This window comes from Rattus norvegicus, chromosome 9 (assembly GCF_036323735.1).
Source record: "Rattus norvegicus strain BN/NHsdMcwi chromosome 9, GRCr8, whole genome shotgun sequence".
Classification (NCBI taxonomy): Eukaryota; Metazoa; Chordata; class Mammalia; order Rodentia; family Muridae; genus Rattus; species Rattus norvegicus.
Window position 1 is genome coordinate 104,034,430 of NC_086027.1, and position 17,990 is coordinate 104,052,419.

Here is a 17,990-nt window from a genome sequence, read left to right on the forward strand (position 1 = left end):
TCTTTCATAGTCTAACTTGAAACTGAAATTTAAATTCTGACCATGGCTATGAATGTGTCTTTTCGTCTTTAAATTTTTGTTTTATTATTGTTGAAATACTACGTTTTAAAATTATATTTGTTTGTTTTTACTTTAATTCCAAGTGGATGCTAAAATATATTTAAGGAGGTTCATACATTTTATTAGGCATAGCAAAAGTTTATAGTGTTTAAATTTGAATAAAATAAAAGTAGGTAGTGGTAAAAACAAAACTGGCTCTTTGTGAAGATTATTAAGGGAAATGCCGGTGATTTAGTGGTGAAAATAAAAGTCATATTATACACCCACACTGAGCATTTAGGACACAGTTGAGGGAAAACTAACTATTGAAAGCTTGTTAAGGGTCATTTCTTATCTTTCGTGGTTCTTAGTCTATGCTCAGACTAAAGCACATATGTATATACAGGAAGCCAAATATTGGCGTACAATACAAATGTCTTGCAAGTTCAACAAGAGAGAATTTATGCCTGATAATGTAAACCTTGACAGTTACATAGAGGTAGTGACATTACGGGTCTCATAGAACTTACAGCTACCACTGTCCTAAGCCATCAGAATCCCCTTTTTCCATTCTAAATGTTTTTCCTTTAACCCACCAGTAAGTACAGCCCTCATCCTTCATCATGGGAACCTCTCCTTAGAATAGACAGAGACTATGACAGAAGACCAGAACGACTCTTAACACAGGGTTTTAGAAGTGGGTACATCTACAAAGCAAAGGTCACACCTAAGATTCCATGAATATTGTGGAAAGGGGTAGGGTTTGGAGAGATTTTAAGAGCCAAAGGACCAAGTATTTTAGTGTGAGGCTGCATCTAATAGCGATTTTTAAGCTATTCTTTGTAAGTTCCACCACCAAGACTGCCTAACATGAGGTGAACAAGGGCAATAATAGGTGTGCTAATTGGATGGGAAAGCCCATTAGCTCGCAACCCTACACAAAGAACTACAGGCAACGAAAGAATATTGAGAGTCCAAGAAATAGTCTTTCCCTGGAAAGAGCCACCAATCGATTTGCCAACCAAATGGTCATCCAAAAACCATGTACATACAAATACCATTATAAAAAAACCTGGGCCAGTTTTGTTTATATTTGTAGAAATATGTGTGTGTATATGTAATATATATGCAAAATATGCATATAAGAGCAATGAATTAAAATGGAGTTCATGAATTTGAGAAGAGCAAGAAGGGGTGTGTGGAGTGGTTTTGAGTGAATAAAGGGGAGAAAAATTGGCGCAGTTGCGTCTCAAAGAATAAAATCTCAGAAAACAAAAATCCCAAAATATTTAAAAAAAACTTTTTTTAAAGGCTGAACACTGTCAAAGCATTATCATATGCTGGTTGCATCCTATCAGTTTGTTTCTATACATCAGTTCCCTTCTTATGAAACCAAATATATATTTTTCACATATGATGGTCTGGAACCTTCTGAATATTGTGTGTCACCACAGGCTTTTCTACGCACAACCAAGTTCCCCAAAATAACAACTCTGAGACCCATTATATATGAATAATTTCCTTGGTCAAAAGCTTTGCCTTCTCTCCACTAGCCAGTAACTCACTTGCTTCATTTGTTCTACTCTAAGTCCTGCCACACAGTTAGTTAGCATTCCTCATGCTCATGTGACTGTCTTCCTAAGAGCTGGCGTAAGTCTCTTCCCACACCTGCCTCTCTTCCTGATCTCCTTCTCCCTACTAGCTCTCCCTCCTCCTATTTCCTGCCTCAGCTCATTGGCCAATCCGCTTTTCATTGGCAGGTGATGTTTGGATTTAAAGTCCATAGTCTCTGTTTCATAGTGTTTGACAAAGGTACACTTGGGCAGAGATCGCCATGGTGGTTCTTATGAAAGCAAAATGTTTTATGTTAGTTGGGTCTGAAATAAAATACTGTATTTCATTCATGAATGCTTCTTGTGCAATTCTATTCAGATATGATGGTAGTTAATTAAGAATGAGGTATAATATTGAATTTTCATGTGATGACTTCGCTTGAATGAAATTTATATTGTACTCATATATATACTTTTTATACATGCATTGTGTTAAATTGTTTGCTTCTTACACTTTAAAAGTGTACTAAAAGTTTATGTTTAAATGTTTGACCTCTTTATTTGCTGATATAATTATTATTGATCATTTGACTAGAAAACTTTAATACATAGAACAGTGTGATGTTTATATACTTTGGTTAGAACAAATGTAAACTTTGAGTTTTATCAGCATCGTCACTATTGTAATTTTAGGGATAGGTATCCCTAAATTACAAACACTATGTATTTTGATTTATTCACAGAATCTCAACTTATTTTTTGATGGCTTTCCTCTTAAGTTAGTTCTTATTGTATGAATTCAAAACTTTTCATAAAAATAATCAAGAAGCTTTGCAAAAACATCTTAAGAATTTTTTCTGAAAAAAAAAATGTGATTAACTTTAAATACATAGTAGATACGTTCATGGCTAGATAGAGTCAGCAGAGAAACGAACTGTGTAACTAACCAGGAAGTATGTCTGGAGACAAAACAATAAAAGTTTATGAAAAAATTGTGGCTGCCTTTACTCCTGTATGGCTTCCTCTGAGTTCATTCTAACATAGAGCACAGGCAGCTCTGACTGTTTCTGACTTTCTTGAAGCCTTTGTTCTCTTAGCTACATGATACATTAGCTCCCTGTGGTTCAGAGAACACAAAGTCAAAGCCTTCCCTGTCTCTTTTTGTGGGAAGATAAGGGACTTAAAGAAGAAACAGTGTGCTTTGGGGAAAGTGAGAGGTATCTTCCCACATATGCATATGTCCTTAAAGTAGTAGAAGTCTGCCATTGGGTAGAAACTTATAAGGAAATGGTTTTAAACCAATGAACAAACAAACAAAAAACAAACAAACAAATAAAAAGCTCAAAAACAGACTAGCATAACTCCATCTATATCATTAGAGCACAAAAGTACAAACCAGTCCCGAAATGCTGGTAACTTCACAAGAAGACTAATATAAGGATTCTCATGAAACAGTACTCTTCTACTTGCAACTTCCCGTGTTGTACAAAAGTCCTGAAAACTATATATTTAATTTTAGACATTTATGTACTGATATATTACAAATAAATCATATTGAAAGTATGGTAAAATCTTTAGTTTCCATACAAAATAGTATTTGCATTATCATTACATAAATATATAACACATAAATATGTGTTCTAGTCCTATCATCAAAAGACAATAACTTGGTACAACTATGTCCAAATTATAAGTTTAAATTGAAAATCTTGTAACTGACTTTAGTGGCTTGAGCTCCAAATTCAATAATGACTTTCAAAAGAGGAGCTCATTAGTTCAGAAAACCATTCTAAGCCTTGGATCTCTAAATAAATTGGTTGACAGCTTAATTTCTGAGATTAAGTAGAAAACTGAGACTCAAATTTAGGGAGTGGAAACAATTTGTTTATTCTTATATACATTAAATAAAACTGATATAAAATGCAAGCTTAGTGAACGCATATGAGTGTGTGTCCATTTTATATATATTCATATATATAGTTTTTTGAAAGAAAAATTTGTTTCTTTTTAGTATCGAAATAAAAACCGGTTCATGGTGCTTGTGAGGACTTCTCACAGAGAAAATCTTACTCTGGAAAATGGCAGGTAATTGACCACTAAGTCAGAGCCAATTAGTCACAGGCCATTAATTTAAAACATAATAAATTCCTGGGTTTAGAGAAAGACGTTACCAACTTGATAACATCAAACTGATGAAGAAGATAAATGGCTGCAAAAGCCATCTCTGTGTTCTTTTAAATAGGAATCAGGATCTCTGTGTTCTCAGAACACAAAGTAAATTCTCCCAAGCCACCTTCCCGAGGGCTGTGTGTATAAGAGGTGGCACCCATGTGCTCTTTCCCAGTGGAATTCTGTCCAAGAACTACAGCAAGTGTTTAAAATTAATCCTGACCATAACCTTGGCTACAACCGCCACGAAAGCTGTTAATTACGGATAATTGAAGCACGGCAATTACTAAATAAGCCTGTGCTAGAGAAGAATCAATAAACCAGAACTGTTGAGAAGGATTTCATACACATGCTCTAAATAGAGAGAGTAGAAACAAAGGGCCCACGCTCCCAGGGTTATAACGCTAGCATGACTGGCTGCAGTTGAGCTGAAACAGCCAACATGAGGTTGATAAAGAAAGGCTGTTTCCCCCAAAAGACAGTCTTTCGGCAGATGGCGGAATTTGTGGTGTAGATGGCTCCAGTGCGCTTGTGTTGTTGCATCCCTGGGGATCTTTCCACACTAAATTTCGCCCCTCCTGTGCCTGCTGAGAATTCTCCAGGACTCCTTCCCAGATATGAGAATTCATTACTCAGTGTTGGCTTCCTTCCTGGAATCAAGACGCTGACGTTTTTATAAAGTTCCAGCATAACTGGACACATAAGGGAACCTCCAAGAACATGATAACTTTACAGGGAAGTTCTGAGAAGCACAGAACATGTTCTTTTATTAAAAGGAATCCTATTGTTTGCACTTTAAACACACGGACACAAGACATGAATACGTAGCGTGCAGAGTCCCTTACAGTCCAGGGTGGACTCAAGAAGGAGTTGAGTGAACTGACCCTGGCATGAAACCTTAACTCTCTCCTCCCCAAAGCAGCACATAACTCTGATACTAGGTACAGATCCCCACCACTTGATACAGAATTTAGCAAATTTCCCTTAAAAACAATCTTGAGTGGGAAACCACTAAAATTGAAAAGAGAAACTCGGTAAACATTAGAACAAACCTGCCACGTGACCCCCACCAAGATCTTGGTCAACATGTGATATTCTTATATTCTTAAGTTCTCTCTCTCTCTCTCTCTCTCTCTCTCTCTCTCTCTCTCTCTCTCTCTCTCTCTCTCGTTTTGTAGTATCTTTGTTTGGCAGGCTAACCTAGAGGTCTTAAACTGAAGAACTGTTAGGAGGTAACTTCCTGAGTTCAGCCATCTCAGGAACAAGTTCCCCCTTGCTGGCAGAATCAAAACTCAGTTCATGTTCCCAAGCTCCGAACCCAACTCCTATTCTGCTCCTTCAGATGGTTCGTATCTGTCTGCTAACCGGTAAAGGTGTGAAGAGGTGAGATGCTGTTATCCTCCGACCCAAACCAAGACACAAATCAGAAATGCGATGCCTGTTTTAACTTAATTGACAACCTGCAGCTTTACCTATTCCATTGCTCCTTTTTCCCCCCCTGAATTCCCAGTTTCGTGGTTCCATTGACTAAGTGCTGCTAACCCACTCTTTTGTTCCTTTATCACTTTAGATTCCATGTCAAAGTCCTGGCGGAGACCTAAAGCCAAAGGCTGACTCATGGGCCCTGAAACCAGGTGACCAGGATAAGGCTCAGTCGCCAATGTTGATTTCCATGTATAATCCCTTGTGTCAAAAATCTGATTGGTCAATGCAATAGCCCACCCTGGTGCCACTTGCTTTGTGTTGCCATCCTATAAAAATGTTTTATAGTCTCTCTTCAGGAACGTGGTTCAGAGCCTGAACTGACTGCCTCCCTGAATGCTCAGGAAATAAAGCTTCAGTTTTTAAGCTTCGGTTTCGATGTCTGAAGTGAGTTTTCTTGGCTTCTCCCCTGAACCCAACAGAACTAAACACGATAAATCCAAACATATTCTAATGACAGTTTTAAAGACTCCAAAGAATATTGAAATTACTAAAAAAGGAATTGTTTAACAGAATAACTATGGAAAATTTGTGAGAATTAAGAAAGAAGTTAAAACTAGGACACTGGTAAGAACGTTTTATGTTTTGTCACAATCAGAGAAGGAATTAAGTAATTGGATGCATTGGTTTGTTGATGTCTGGCTTCTTGAAGTTTTTTTTTATGTACTTTAAGTATGAGCCTCCTATCAGACATGTAGCTATTCTAAATCTTCCTCCATTCTGTTTGTCACGTTAACAGTATCCTTTGACTTTCAGAAGCATTTCAGTGTCCTGAGGTCCCATTTATTCATTGTTGATCTTAGTGCCTGAACTATTTTTGTTCTTCTGTCCAGGAAGTTATTTCTTAGGCCATTCAAGGCTAGTCCCTTCTTTCTTTCTTCCTTTCTCTCTCTCTCTTTCTTTCTTTCTTTCTTTCTTTCTTTCTTTCTTTCTTTCTTTCATCATATTCAGTATATCTGCTTTTATGTTGAGGTCCTTGACCCAGTTGGACTTAAGTTGTGTGGAGGGTAATAAACATGGATCTATTTGCCTTCCTCTACATGCAGACATCCATTTAGAGCAGCACCGTTTGAATAGAAACAAAGAAAACAATATGAAGCATCAGTGAAAAACAGTTGGTTCTTTGAAAAATCAACAAGATAAAAATAACCCTTATTCAAATCAACTAAAAGACAGAGAATAATCTATAATCTTTTCTCCTCTTTATATTCTTTGAAAATTTCAGACGTGTATGTATGTAATACGTTTGATCAAATCCACCCTCTCCTTTCCCTTCCCATAACTCATTATTCTGTCAAAAACATTATCCTCCCAACTTCATATGCTCTTAAGAAAGAAAAGAAAAGAAGCAAGCTTAGTGCTAATTGCTATGGGCATTAGTAATGAAATCAACTGGAGAGAAAAGCTTCTCAGTTGCCATATCTGTGAGGAAAGCTGGCTCTCCCTCCCCCAGCAGCAGCTGTGAATAGCTCCTCAGATGTTGTTGGGCTTTATACTCATCTGTGATGAGAGCAGTAACAGAAAGATCAGGAGTTTAAGGTCATCTTTGGTCATAAAATGAATTTCTACATATCCTGAGCTATATGAGACTCAGTCTTAAAACAAGCCAATAAACAAAATTCACCAGACAGAAGGCCATCTTCCATCAGCTTATTAAGAGGTTTATGATGATAAGAAGCCTATGTAAAAAAAGAGATTTTATTTTTTGTGTAATTTTGTTTACATGAAAAACCAGAGAAATAGAGAGAATCATGTTTCTATAGCTCCTTTATGAGCGAGATAAATGGAAGCTCAAAAGTTTAATTTTGTTTAATGCAGAAATGATAAAATGTTTATATTATAAAATGAACTATATATGCTCCTTTATCTTGAAAATAGTTTGCTCCTGACACTACTATGTAAAAAATTACAAATCATGGTATAACTCATCTAACAGAAGAACAAAGAACAATTTATGAACACTATTTTTTGCTTCAGTAGCTTATTACTCTATATACATTTATACTATAATTTTTACTTTTAAATCATGGCTAGCATATATAATTATATAGAGAGGATGAAGTACGACTGTATCAAATTTTATATTAGGGAAAAACCGTTTATTTCTGGAAAATGAAGATGTTGATATATATTTGACAAAGAACAAATAGTATTTTACATAGCTTATAAAACAAAAAACATTTGGATTATTCAAGCTCAATGGGAGATTAACAATCCATTGCCTTCAAACAGCACTTGACAGAAGAGACAGCAGTTTTCTAATAAATGAAAGAAATTCTATGTCTTTTAAACAAAAGCTATTGAACTATCATTTATGTTGTCTACCACGGCGATCCAAAGTACGTACTCATCATAGAAGTAAAACTGGCACGTTTTGGGGTAGCAGAAAAGAATTTTTGTACAAGTTCTCATACATGACATTAACTGAGGGTTCTTTGAAAAGAATAAAACTAAATCTGAGTTATAAGTAAAAAGCAAACACATTAAATAAGACATGCCATCAGAATGGCTTTACACCAATATTGATTCACTACTCAGATTAACAAAACAATGTCTTTAGCTTGGTTCATTTGTCCTATTTAACGTGAGAACTGATTGAGTACTGTGCGTGAATTGTTCATGATTTATGAGAGTCATTGAATTTCTTTTTTTAGCAAAGCACCATGAGGAAACACGTTAAAAAATATCCTAAGGCAAGAGAGCTCATTAATTTGCCAAGGTCATATAGGAGGTGGTAGCTTAAGTTTAAAAGTTTGTAGTCTCGCAACAGAAACTTTCTAACACTGTATGATATTGTCTCTAAGATAGTATGGTTCACAGTAAACTGTTACAAATGATTGCTAAACAGATATATAAACCAAGGTAATATAGGTCATTGGAGGCTAATATATAAAACCTGTTATGAACTGTGAAGGGAGGAAAACCTCCCCGCTATTCTTTGAAGTTTTGTGAACAAAACATATGGACTAAACTAACAAAGTCAATACATAGTATTTTGGTGATAATATTTCAACTTTATATTCCCTGAATTGTACATGTAAAACCAATTAAGACACCAGCAAAAGTAAACCCAGAGTGTTCATAAATAAGTTTTAATAAATTGTAGTATTATATAAATAATAACCTAAAAATGGTTCCAAAAGCCTAGGGATAATAAATTATGAAAGATTAACATGCAGGGACAGACAACGCTAGAAGATAAGATACTTAGAGAGACTGCTTTTATCTGGATAAATGACGGCACTGCATTACTGGACCGTGAGAACGGGCTTCCTCTTTCCTGGAATGATAAAAAAGAATGCAAGAAGAGAATATGAGCCTTATTTTCTTTAGCATTATGGTTTGCATTATAGTTTTACAAACCTCTTAGTTTCTATTACCAGAGGTACATAAAATCCTTATCAAAGTCCATATTTGTGGATGGGTTGTTTTTACCGTCTTCACAATAATAATAATAATAATAATAATAATAATAATAATAATAATAATAATAATGCAAGGTCAAACTGATTAAAACAAAAGCAATGTTTAAGAAATAGCTAAGTGCAGTGACATGGGTTCCTTCCGGTTTGAACCTGTAGCCTGAGCAGAATTCCCCCTGTCAAAGGAAATTCAGGGACAAAGGGTGGAGCAGAAACTGAAAAAAAAGCCATCCAGAGACTGCCCCACCTATGGAAGGAACTCTCCCATCTGCTGACACCAAATCCCGACGCTCTTGCTGATGCCTAGAAATCCTTACTGACAGGAGCCTGGTATAGCTGTAACCTGAGAGGCTCTGCCAGAGCTCGACCAATACAAAAGCGGAAGTACACAGCCAAACATCAGACTGAGTGCAGAGTCTGATGGGGAAATTACTGAAAGGACTGTAGAAGTCAAAGGGGTTTGCAAGGTCATAGGAAGAACAATATCAACCAACCAGACCCCTCCCCCAAAATGCTCCCAAGGACTAAACCACCAACCAAAGAGTACACAGGAGGTACCCATGGCTGCAACTGGATATGTAGCAGAGGATTGCCTTATCTGGTATCACGGGAAGGGGAGCCGCTTGGTCCTGTGGAGGCACAATGATCCAGGGTAGGGGAATGCTAGGTCGCTGAGGCAGAAGTGGGTGGGTGGGTGGGTGAGCACCCTCATAGAGGCAGGGGGAGGGAGGTGGGGATAGGGGTTTTTGGAGGGGAAACTGGGACAGGAGATAACATTTGAAATGTAGAAAAATAAAATAATCAATAAAAAAAAAGAAATAGCTAAGACCAAAAAGCAATAATAGAAACGAAGGATGTTAAATGGATGGTGTCTTGAAATCTGTTGTCAGCGATCAGAAAATGTCGTTCCTGTTAGTCACGCACACACACACACACACACACACACACACACACACACTCATGTGCATGTGTACACACACACAATGTGAAGAAACAAATTTCCAGAGAGTTCTCTACTGTGCTGATCCCAGTACATGTTTGAGATTGGGGATAAAGAAGATATTAGTACTTACAGTTATTCCTGACAGGTAGTACTATGAGAAGTACATAAAGGCAACAGGAGGAAGAAACAACACCTAGGGTGTACAATAGACCCCTGAACGAATTTAAGTGCATATATGTGAAAGGCATATTCATGAAGGCAACAACATCTGTCACCATTTTACCTCCACTCATCTGGAAGGACAGTTGGTACAGTAAATACACCCACTCACAGAAATTCGTCAGAATTGGCTCCCAGCGTTAGTCATGACATTGCTTGTGGTATCTCTGTTTACAGAAGAGGCACAGGCCGCTGTAGGAGCGGCTTCTGGGGTCCTCTGTGGAGAGATACAGATAACACCGGCAGTGCAATACACAGAGGAAAGTGATTGGTGCATACTTATCTTATGGCTGCTCCAGTTTTCATTAACTGTCACACATATTTAAACAGTGGCTTCTAGACTATCCCAGGCCAACTGATACTTAAGACACCTATATGATAGTCTGCCCAAAAGAATATCTGAACGTTATCAAGATGAGTAACATTTTAATCTGTTTTTGGCAACATTAGCTCTTGTCAATATTCCTATTTTCTTATTAAATAAGGTAAAAATAATATTATTTGTATTATTATACTATTATGCTATTATATTAATAGTATTATTATACTTTGAGTTAATGCAAGTGAATCAATTTTTTGAAACAGGGTGTTTCCATGCAGTCATAGCTGTCACGGAACTCAGTGTGTATGGCATTGAATTCCCAGGTATCCAGGAACCTTGGACACCTATGTGGTGGGATTAAAGGTGTGCCCCGCCATACTTGGCAAATAAACATTTTTCACTGTATATTTTGATTAAATCTTTTTTTTTTTACAAAGCAAGTTAACTCTCATTTATCATGTGCATATCTTACACCTATTCATTTTCTAGTCTGGTATGCAGCCAGCATTTCTTTTCAAATGTCATAGGTAACACCTTCATATGAATTATTCATTTAAAATGGAAAACATATGGGCATCATCAACCGGAAATATAGTTGAATTTCTGAATGTTACAAATGGCTATCTGATCATTTTTTTATATTCTTTTTTTTTAAATTTATTTAATACTTAATAATAATTCTTTGGTTTCTGGGCAAACATCCCCTTCCTCCCTCCCCTCCCTTATGGGTGTTCCCCTCCCAACCCTCCCCCCATTGCCGCCCTCCCCCCAACAGTCTAGTTCACTGGGGGTTCAGTCTTAGCAGGACCCAGGGCTTCCCCTTCCACTGGTGCTCTTACTAGGATATTCATTGCTACCTATGAGGTCAGAGTCCAGGGTCAGTCCATGTATAGTCTTTAGGTAGTGGCTTAGTCCCTGGAAGCTCTGGTTGCTTGGCATTGTTGTACATATGGGGTCTCGAGCCCTTCAAGCTCTTCCAGTTCTTTCTCTGATTCCTTCAATGGGGGTCCTATTCTCAATTCAGTGGTTTGCTGCTGGCATACGCCTCTGTGTTTGCTGTATTCTGGCTGTGTCTCTCAGGAGAGATCTACATCCGGCTCCTGTCGGCCTGCACTTCTTTGCTTCATCCATCTTGTCTAAATGGGTGGCTGTATATGCATGGGCCACATGTGGGGCAGGCTCTGAATGGGTGTTCCTTCTGTGTCTGTTTTAATCTTTGCCTCTCTATTCCCTGCCAAGGGTATTCTTGTTCCACTTTTAAAGAAGGAGTGAAGCATTCACATTTTGATCATCCGTCTTGAGTTTCATTTGTTCTATGCATCTAGGGTAATTCAAGCATTTGGGCTAATAGAAACTTATCAATGAGTGCATACCATGTGTGTTTTTTAAGAGTTCCAAAATGTAAGTAATGTCTATCAAAACCGTTAATATGCAAAAGAATGTTTGAAAGTACCTGTACCAGCAGAGATTAATAAATCATGAAAATTTTATCCCTTCCATTTTGCAATGACTTCACGTCCGCATCCCTGTATAGAACCAACTAGCTATAGGCATTTTTATGGATTTTTTTCATCCTAAAAACTTGTGACCTTAGCTCTAAATTTCTAATTTTGTTTTTGTTACTTGATCATCTGATTGAAACAGCTCCAATCGTAGTTAGTTGAGAAGAATATATCTCAGTCACTTTTATTTTTTTGAGTCAAAAGAAAAGAAACTTTTAACTGAATGAAGTCACAACACAGGCAAAATCAAAACGCAACCTGGGAAATGACTCTTGGAGACTCTTCCAAGTCTCCACGGGAGAATGGGACATGTTATTGTGACCTGAAATTCTGTATTAGAGCATATTTTCTTTTCAATACCTTCCAGAAGTCATTACATGGGTAAAGCTCATCAAAATGTAGAGGAACTTCATTATTTCAAGATAATATTCATAAACTGATATGAAGCATGTCATATTTATTCCCATTATAAGTAAAATATTTAAATATATAGCATTACCATCATCTATGCCTATATACTTTAAATGATTTTATATACCAGATATGTCAAAAATGTTCATAGTGCATCATTCTAATTAGCATACATTTTGTTCTGTATGTTTAAAGTACAACACAGTTTTATTTCAAATTAACAAGCTTAAGGACCCAGATGAAGAGGCCTCATTTCAGTCAGGAGGAAAAAGAAAGCAGTCACTGGGAAAAGTAGAAGGGAGGGACCTGGATAGGAGACTGGACAGGGAGGGGAAAGGAGGACCTTGATCGGGTATTGTGGAGAAGAGAGGGAGGTCTGAAGCCCTGAGGATAGCAGAAAGAATGGAAACGGGCAACCTTGGAAGGTAGGAGGTGGGAGGACCCTCTAGAATGTAACTGAGACCTTGGAGGTGAGAGACTCTCAGAACCCAAAGGGAGGGACCTTGGATGAAGTGCTCTACAGTGGAAAGGGAGAACTTGTAGAGTCCACCTTCAGTGGAGGGACAGAATATCAAGGGGAAGGATGAGGTTGCTCATTCCACAGTCAAAAATCTCTGATCCAGAATTGTTTTTGTCTGAAGGAACTGCAGGAACAAAAATAGAGAAGAACCTGAGGGAAAGGAGGTCCAGTTACAGGCCCAAATTAGGATGCAGCTCAAGGGGAGGACTGGGGCCCCAAGTCAGTTACTGATGTTATGGTATGCTTACAGACAGGAGCCTAGCATGGCTGCCCTCTGAGAAGCCCAACAAGCAGCTGAGTCAGTTGTAGATACTAATACCTAAAAGAACAGAAACCTGGGACCCCTGTGGTTGAATTGAGAAAAAGTTGGAAGAATCTGAGGAGGAGAGTGGTCCCATGGCAAGACCAGCAGTCTCAACTGACCTGGATCCCCAAGATCTCTCAGACATTGAGCCACCAATCAAACAGCATACACCAGCTGCTATGAGGCCCCTGACACAGAGGACTGCCTGGTCTGGTCTCAGAGAAGATACACCTAATCCTCAGGAGACTTGAGGCCCCAGAGAGTGGGGAGGCCTGTTGGGGTGGGGTTGCAGGGTGAGGACAGGGAGGAGGAGGTATGAGATGGGAAGCAGTTGAAGGACAGACCAATAGGGGGATGATGTCTGGACTGTACAAAAGAATTAAGGAGTAAAAATTTAAAAAATAATAAAAAATAAACAAAACCTGAAAGATAGTTGATATGAAATTTACAATAGTTTGCCCAAGATTTGTTATTCTATATAAATGTTAAATATTTTCTCTTCCTGAATGATGTAATTCTAGTTAGTACACATTTTATTGGCTGGCAATCTTCCCTAGTATACAATTGTATATCAACGAAGTATGATTAAGAGTTCTTAAATTTTGTCACCAAAGAATATATAAATATGAATAACAATATTGTCAAGGGGCAGATAATTTATTTTTAATTGGGAATAGACAGTACAGTGTATTTTTCTAGTTGCTTTGCATACTTTCTTAAACTTCCTTCTGGAAAGTATTTGCTAATCATGTCACCCCATACCATAGGAGCAACTAGCATCTCCTTGATGGAAGAAATGTATAGATCAAAATAGATCAAAAGACCTGGGTCTGGAGAGGTGTAGATAACCAAACAGAAGTGCCTAACAATATTTATAGTGAGAAACCATTGACTTATGCTTCTCAAGGCATGTGGAGGCACATTTACATGCACAGGACAACTGAAATCACCGAACAGTACTCAAAATAGCTCGTCATAACTTAAATCACATGACAAGATAGATACTTCCCTATGTCCGTGTGTGTGTGTGTGTGTGTGTGTGTGTGTGTCCGTGTGTGTGTGTGTGTGTGTTTCATTTTATATATTCCATCTTTGTAGAAAGTTATACCATGAATACTGACAAAAACAGACAAAACTAAGTAAGTTACAAAATGACTGAAAGAGAGCCATCTCTCCAAAGAACTATTTTACCTCAAGAAGAAAATGACCTTAGGAAAAAAAGAAAAGGAAGGGAAAAGAAAAGGAAAGAAAAGACAAGGAAAGAAAAGAAGAGAAAAGAAAAGACAATTAGCAATCTTCTCCAGAAAGACAAAGAAAACCTAAGTGAAGGAAGCCTGGGTTTCTGTCTCTAGGAAGAGACAGCAGTTCTAGCACTCAGCAACCCCTCACTGAGGACTCTGGGCTTTTACCATTGCTTAGTGATGACACACATAGCAAGGACTGCAAAAGTATAGAGCTCGGAATTTTGGCACCATCCAGAATTCTGTGATATGTGCCTCCCCTCTAAAACCAAGTGTGTATTACTAATAAATCCGTGCAACTATGTTTATCTAGGAAGGGCCAGATTGAAAGCAAATAATATAAGCTTAGGTCAGCAACAAACACTGACCCCAAAACTGATCAGATATAAATGAAAGCAGAAAAGGCAGGCATCAATATCTACCTGGCAATATTCTCCATTAACAGTTGAGTGAGGTTGGAATAAGGTCACAGAAAGACAGGTAAAACAGAAAACGTGCATATGATGCCAACGTTCATAATACAGCAGATTCGAAAGAAATTACATTCCAAACAAGAGCCAGGAGATACTGGAAAAGGTCATTAAAAGAACCCCAGATATGATATAAATGTTACAAATATTTGACAAAGTATTTTTCCTTAATATCTTTATTGATTGTTTGGGGATTTCACATCACAAACTCCGATCGCACTCACTTCCCAGTCCTTCCAGTTCAATTCTTTCACCAGTTTGACTCAATCCCCAGGAGAAGGAGGAAGTGGAAAAGGAAGAGGAGGAGGAGGAAGAGAAGGAGGAAGAGGAGGAGGTGGAGGAGGAGGCAAACACCATCTTTTAAACTTTAATAGTAACTATGTAATATTATGTAATCATCTCTTACACTCAAAGAGACTAAAACTTTTACTGGACATCACAGCTAGAGTTGATGGCACATGTTAAAATTAATTACTAACCTACTGTGTTCTCAGCCTATCCGTTTAATCTACTTTCAAGAGGACACTGTTACAGTCAACCTTCCTTGCATTGCATTTCCCATGGAATCAACTTTTACACCCTAAGCTACTACTGAGGTGTAACCGTAAGTTACATACTTTTCCATGCCCTGACACAGAACAAAGCGTGTGTTGAATCATTTGCTGAGTGCAGGAAAAACAGAGGTGAAATGCAATCCTTCTCAAATTTTCACCTATTATAAGTGTTGAATGTAACATTTAATGATATTGTTTGATGAAGCACAGTATTTGTAGGGACATTTGTCTCGGTCAGTAGGGATGAGTTGGAGCCAATGACTTACTCCCACACAGCTCTGTTTAAGGTTTCTGTAAGGGGACCCTCATTCCCTCCCAGTGACTTCTCTGCAGTATAATAGAAGATACAGCAAAAATATTTGTATGTGCAGGCACATAGTCACTCAGGAACATACACATAGACTGAGTCTGATTCACAAGACAGCCTTCAGGTATGTATATATTCAGGCTCATGTAATAGACAAAGGACAGAAGATTTGGGGAGCAAGAAGTAGGGAATTCAAATAGATAACCGTGTTTTTGTGACTCCGAGGGACAGTGTTTATTTTATTTCTTGTTTAATGTAACACTGATGGATTACTGGGGACTCGGAGTTAGTCACTACTGCATTTAATCTAGGCATGAAGTCAGCCTAGAAAGTTATTATTAACTTCAAAAAGTGGGAGGGGCAGATTATGCATTAGTATATATGATACATAATTTTTGCATGTCTGTGTGCATATTTGTTAGTACTCATGAGAGAGAATAGCTGAAACTACTAGTTTTTCAACAGGTGTCAACTAGCATGCTTTTTGACCTGAGAAAATTAGTGAGGTTGAATGGCTGATGATATCCAAGGACGTGGCAAGTTATTATCATGTCTGGTTTTTTATATGTGTATTGGAGAAATAGTTTAAATCATCATATTTGTGTGGTAGGCATTAGTTGATTAATCTACAAGCCTTGTACCCACCATGTACGGGTAGCCTCTGAGGACAGAATGTTTGTTTTTTAAAGTCTGTGAGAATATGAGGGAACTAGAGTTAAAACTGAATTGGTGTTTTTGTATTAAATTCTCCAGGAGATATCCAATGCATTTAAAAATTCATTTTAAAGGTAAGTCATTTCCTACATACTTAATGCTAAAGGTCTTATGTATGAGTAGACACACAATGTTCTATTAACACAACAAATGAAAAAGAAATCGATAACCTGTCTTCTTAGCCTATTATTTGCTTTTTTTGGGTTTGCTTTAATTTTGTTTGTTTGCTTGTTTGTTTGTTTTTGACACAGAGTCTCTCTAGACAGAACCCTGGCTGTCCTGGAAGTCACTCCGATACAGTCTAGCCTCATTCTCACAGAAATCCATTTACATTTGAGTCCCAGGTGAGATCAAGAGTGGAGTTTGAAGATAAAGTTCATTAGAGAAATAGTTTATGGTTTTCTTTAACAGAATAAACATAAATTCTAGCTTAGTGGTTTTAATCATCTTTACATCATAGAAAGTGAATGTTGCAAACCTACAAACTATGTGTGAAGATTTATATGCCGTATTATGACAGCAAGGACTTGGAGCAAAAGCTAATATTTTTCAATAGCTGAATCACTTTATATAGAGCAGCCTTTCCATCGATTTATGGATATTGAAGTAAGAGAAAGTAAAGTAAATGTTTTCATACTACATAATTTTACAAAATATTGTCTGTGGATTTTATGGGAATATTTTGGCAGAGCCGAACTGCTCTGTCCACTTTGTCATGCTGTCTGTCTGCATTTCTTACCTTAAGAAGGAAAGGTTAGTTTTATAAGGAAGATATTGCAATAACAAACGTATAGAGCTTAGTATCGCTTTAGTGATAGTTGATTCCCATATGAACTCTGTACTGTACTTCCTATTTCCATCTTCATATTATAACTGAGAAATCTGATATAATGAAAAATTTAGTAACTTGCTCAAACCACTCACATAGAGCAAAATGTAAATAAGATGATAACTAGGTTGTCGGCTTTCATTATCTTGGCCCTATCTCACTTCCCTTATTGACTGAAAATCACTCTTTGGTAAGGTAAGGGAAAGACTAATGATAACAATTTATGCTTGCCCATATGTAGTTACTTTATGTTTCAAGTTCTGACAAAAATCGCTAAAATTTTATGAGATTATAAATAATATTACAGCCACTGAAGGTCTAATTGGCCACAGCCATCTGTAACATATGTAACATACGACCTGAACTAGGCACAAAGAAAAGACAAACAATTTTCACCTGACATAATTTCATTTGAAAATCACCTGCTTTGCTGTTTATATTAATGCTGTGGAAATAAATCTTCATATAGTAGATACAAAACCAATATGATTATTTAATCTCTATTGAAAGTTCACGAGAAAACTACCGTTATCATTTCATATGAGAAAATAAGATCGAGTTATCAGCATCTTCGATCTAATTCTGCTCATTTAGAAAACATGTGATTTCCATATATTTCTTCTTAGAAAAATACAGCAAAGTGATCTTGATATTGACAATTTTCATAGCAAACCTGCTTCATAGATTAGTAAAGACATAAGAAATCACAGAGAAATAAGCAGCACTCAGTCACAAGAAAAACCCAAGTCTCACCATTCAGAAGCAAGGGTTTTCAAATAGCAAGTTTATAATCTGTAATATGTTACAAAGGTTCAAAGTGACCATAAATGTAAAACAAAAATTTCATTTTGGAATAAAAGGCCAAACCAAATTACTAGGAATAAAAATGTACCTGTAAACTTTCTCTACAAATTCATGTAAAAATTATCTGTAAATTAATTGACTCTTTAGAAAATTATTATTAATTCTTAAAGACAAAGATCTTAGAA